Genomic DNA, 4984 nt, shown 5'->3' with positions numbered 1-4984 from the left:
CACACCGTCTCTCCTCGACATTCGGGGCTTCTTGCACCGCACCCTCCATGATGATCAAATATTGTTCCCGTCACGGCCCATCTCCGACGAGGAAATCCGCAAAGACCTTATTCTCCTCGCGCGAGGTAAGGCCCCCGGCCCCGATGGTTTTACCGTTGAATTCTTTACTTATTCTTGGGATATCGTTGGCCCCTCGGTCACCTCAGCCATCCAGGAGTTCTTTCGGACCGGAAAACTCCTTAAGGAGTTTAATACGACCATAATTTCACCGGGTGCCGAAGACCCCTAACGCCTCGGCCATGCAAGACTTTCGCCCGATTGCCCGCTGCAATACATTGTACAAGTGCATCACTAAGATTCTCTCCAACCGGGTAGCGGAAGTTTTGCCGTCCTTAATATCACCTTCACGGACGGCTTTTGTTAGAGGGAGACGGATTAGCGACAATATTATGCTTGCCCAAGAATTGTTCACCGATTTTCACCACCAACCCTACCTTCCAAAGTGTGCGCTAAGGTCGATTTTCGCAAGGCCTACGATACGGTGGACCTGGAGATTCCTTCGATTGGTTTTACAAGCCTTTCGTTTCCTGACTTCATGGTCGACCTTATCTTGGAGTGTGTATCCACGGCCAAGTTCTCCATCGCCATTAATGGAGAGCTACATGGATTCTTCTCTAGTTCCGAGGCATTCGCCAAGGTGACCCGTTATCGCCGTACCTATTTACGCCCGGGCATGGAAGTTCTCTCCAAGCATACTCCAAGCCAAAACCGCCTCGCCGTACTTCAAATACTATTGGAGATGTAAGTCCACTCGCCTCTCCCACTTGTTCTTCGCCGATGATGTGCTACTCTTCACGAAGGGAACATTCGGCTATCAAGCTACTCAAGGAAGGGCCGCACCGCTTCTCATCCCGGGTCCGGCCTCACCCCAAATCCGCAAAAGAGTGATATATTTTTCTCCCGGGGTTCCTCACAAGTTAGAAATCGATCGCCTGTGCTTGGACTTCCGAGAAGGTAACCTCCCATTTCGGTACCTTGGAGTCCCGATTATCTCATCCCGTATTTGCAAGTCCGATTGCGACTATCTAGTACATGCTATTACCGCGCAGCTAGGTCTTGGACTCAACGATTTCTAAGTTATGCGGGGAGGCTACGACTCATTAGATCGGTTCCCGCACTCTATACATGTATATTGGGCTACCGTTTTCACCTTACCCAGTCGGTCTTGAATAGAATTGAGCTTATCTTGCGTCAATTTCGTGGAAGGGACCCGATCTTGGCATGGGGGGCTAAGGTTGCATGGAGCGACTTATGCCATCCAAAAGACGAGGGTGGATTAGGTATTCGTCGATTGGCCGACTCCAACAAGGCGATGACCTTAAAGCACATCCGGCTCCTCTTCTCGAGACAAAGAATCCCTATGGTGCAAGTGGATCCACTCCACCTACTTAAAGAACGTCAACTTTTGGGTGGCCACCAAACCCACCTTCTGCTCTTGGACTTGGAAAAAAATCCTGAGCTACGACAGAATTTCAGCTTTCATTTAGATGGAGGATCGGTAATGGACACATGGTATCATTCCGGTTCGATCATTGGCATGAGAGAGGCCCGTTTTACAAACTCTTCACCGATCGGGAGATTTATCAATCCAGGATCCCTCGGGGCATAACAGCTTGGAGATTTTTTCTCTTCCACTTGGCCACCCTCGACCGTCCACCACACACTTCTCCCTGGTTGGAACCGGCTCCCCCCTTAGTTCAAGGGAAGGACGATAGCTTCACTTGGAACGGGCATCCGTCGGGGACTTCTCCATTGCCTCGGCATGGGACACCATCGACCACAAAGAAGAGCAAGGTGCAATGGCATTCTTTTATATGGGACTCTACACTTGCGCCGCGGCATGCCTTCCTCCTATAGCTAGCCCTACTCGACCGACTCCCCACCCAAACACTCCTATTACGCTACCGCAGAATTCAAGAGGGAGCTTGTGCCTTTTGCCGTAGACAACCGTATTCGGTTAGTCACTTGTTTTTCGGATGTGAGACCACGGGCCAACTAGCATCCACATGGGCGTCCAAATGCAACTTTGCGTGGAGGAATCGTCCTTGGGGGGATATTATTCGTTGGGCACAAGCCCACATTGGCGGACGATCCTTCCATTCACGAATAGCCAGTACTCCTTCGGTGCATTATGTCACATCGTATGGATTGAAAGAAACAACATTCCGTTTCGTGCCAAGGATCTTTTCCCCGCCCTCGATTATAATGCACCTCACAAAGATGATCAAAGACAAAGCTGTCTCGCTCGCCCCGTTCCGGATACGCCCGCAACAGATTAATTCAGCGAAACCGGACCCTTTCACCGACTATCTTTGACCACCGATGCATTCGTGGATGAAAGCCGCCGCCTCTAGCATCCGACGCCCCGCTCTCCCTTGGAGGTTCTCGCATAGTCCAAACGTTGAAGTCCCCTCTTGGGGTAGTGCCACCGCTACTATTACCACACTAGACCGCCGTTCGCATGTGCCGCCTTGGTGATATCTCCTGGGACAACAATTACCGCAAAGCCGTGTTAGGTTTCGCAAAGATTCCTCTAGCTATTGCGTTGGGCATGTATTTGGCCGCCCCACCTTTACTTTTTGTTTACCCTCGTTGTTTTCCTTCTCACTTAGGAGTAGGGGCTTTATTTTGTTGCATGAGTAGCTCTCTTCCGGTTTGTTGGCCGTTGTCTAGGTGCATGTAGTGCACTCTTGTAATTTTCAGCCGGTACACCGTTGAACCCTTTATGGCACACACAATGCCATCCTCGGTTCATGGTTTTTGTGTCCAGTTTTCATTTTGTACCTAGTGCCTTGAAAAGTTAATACATATTTACCTTACCCAAAAAAAAAAAAACAACTGCGAAAGCATTTGCCAAGGATGTTTTCATTAATCAAGAACGAAAGTTGGGGGCTCGAAGACGATCAGATACCGTCCTAGTCTCAACCATAAACGATGCCGACTAGGGATCGGCGGATGTTGCTTTTAGGACTCCGCCGGCACCTTATGAGAAATCAAAGTTTTTGGGTTCCGGGGGGAGTATGGTCGCAAGGCTGAAACTTAAAGGAATTGACGGAAGGGCACCACCGGGGAGTGGAGCCCTGCGGCTTAATTTGACTCAACACGGGAAACTTACCAGGTCCGGACATAGTAAGGATTGACGGACCGAGAGCTCTTTCTTGATTCTATGGGTGGTGGTGCATGGCCGTTCTTAGTTGGTGGAGCGATTTGTCTAGTTAATTCCGATAACGAACGAGACCTCACCTTGCTAACTAGCTATGTGGATGTACATCTCCACGGCCAGCCTTCTTAGAGGGACTATGGCCGCTAGGCCAAGGAAGTTTGAGGCAATAAGTGTCCGTGATGCCCTTAGATGTTCCGGGCCGCACGCGCGCTACACCGATGTATTCAACGAGTCCATAGCCTTGGCCGACGTGCCTGGGTAATCTTTGAAATTTCATCGTGATGGGGATAGATCATTGCAATTGTTGGTCTTCAACGAGGAATTCCTAGTAAGCGCGAGTCATCGGCTCGCGTTGACTACGCCCCCGCCCTTTGTACACACCGCCCGTCGCTCCTACCGATTGAATGGTCCGGTGAAGTGTTCGGATCGCGGCGACGTGGGCGGTTCGCCGCCGATGACGTCGCGAGAAGTCCACCGAACCTTATCATTTAGAGGAAGGAGAAGTCGTAACAAGGTTTCCGTAGGTGAACTCGCGGAAGGATCATTGTCGAATCCCGCATAGCAGAATGACCGCAGAACTCGTAAAAAACTCAATAGGGGCGGTGGGTCTTTTCCCACCGTCCCTCGACGCCTGGGATCGCACGGGCGCCTAGAGCGCTCGGGCCTTCTCGCCGGCACAACGAACCCCCGGCGCGGAATGCGCCAAGGAACTTGAACAAGAGAGCGATGCTCCCATCACCCCGCACATGGTGCGTGCTTGGGATGCCATGCAATCTCCTATTATTCATAACGACTCTCGGAACGGATATCTCGGCTCTCGCATCGATGAAGAACGTAGCGAACCGCGATACTTGGTGTGAATTGCGTAATCCCGTGAACCATCGAGTCTTTGAACGCAAGTTGCGCCCGAAGCCATTCGGTCGAGGGCACGTTTGCTCAGGTGTCACACACGGCGTTGCCCCTAATCCCTCGCCTTTAATTGGGCGGGCGGGACTCGGGTGCGTATGTTGGCCTCCCGCGACGATTTCGTCCCGGTTGGCCCAAAATCGAGCGCTGGAGCGATTAGCACCACGACATTCGGTGGTTGATGAGACCCCAATGATCAATGTCATGCGTGTCGCCCGTGCAGCGCGCTCCGTGAATCTACTCTTTACCAACGCGACCCCGTGTCAAGCGGGGCTACCCGCCGAGTTTAAGCATATCAATAAGCGGAGGAAAAGAAACTAACAAGGATTCCCCTAGTAACGGCGAGCGAACCGGAAGAGCCCAAAGATGAGAATCGAGCGCCCTCGGCGTTCGAATTGTAGTCCGGAGAAGCGTCCTCGCCGACGGACCGGGCCCAAGTTCCCCGGAAGGGGCGCCGTAGAGAGGTGAGAGCCCCGTCGTGTCCGGGACCTCGTCGCACCACGAGGCACCGTCGGCGAGTCGGGTTGTTTGGGAATGCAGCCCTAATCGGGCGGTAAATTCCGTCCAAGGCTAAATATGGGCGAGAGACCGATAGCAAACAAGTACCGCGAGGAAAAGATGAAAAGGACTTTGAAAAGAGAGTCAAAGAGTGCTTGAAATTGTCGGGAGGGAAGCGGATGGGGGCCGGCGATGTGCCTCGGTCGGATGTGGAACGGTGATGAGCCGGTGCGCCGATCGACTCGAGGCATGGACCGATGCGGATTGCAGTGGCGGCCCAAGCCCGGGCCTTTGATACGTCCGTGGAAACGTCGCCACTGCGATTGTGGAATTCAGCACGCGCCTCGGCGTGCCTCG

The 4984-nt window shown here is 52.5% G+C and overlaps 2 non-coding genes across 2 annotated transcripts in view; both read left to right on the top strand.

Annotated features, from left to right (window-relative positions):
* Window positions 1-4014: 4014 nt before the first annotated feature.
* Window positions 4015-4169, top strand: LOC125315793. The gene has a single exon (XR_007199080.1). It is a non-coding gene; the product is annotated as a 5.8S ribosomal RNA (ribosomal RNA).
* A 213-nt stretch (window positions 4170-4382) lies between these two features.
* The window catches only part of LOC125315760, a 3383-nt gene continuing 2781 nt past the window's right edge, over window positions 4383-4984 (top strand). Inside the window, exon 1 of the ribosomal RNA XR_007199048.1 lies at window positions 4383-4984. This exon is cut by the window's right edge and continues 2781 nt beyond it. This is a non-coding gene — a ribosomal RNA (28S ribosomal RNA).

Source organism: Rhodamnia argentea, chromosome 6 (assembly GCF_020921035.1).
Source record: "Rhodamnia argentea isolate NSW1041297 chromosome 6, ASM2092103v1, whole genome shotgun sequence".
Classification (NCBI taxonomy): domain Eukaryota; kingdom Viridiplantae; phylum Streptophyta; class Magnoliopsida; order Myrtales; family Myrtaceae; genus Rhodamnia; species Rhodamnia argentea.
Note: the sequence above shows the minus strand (reverse complement) of the source record. Positions and strands in the feature narration are given on the sequence as shown.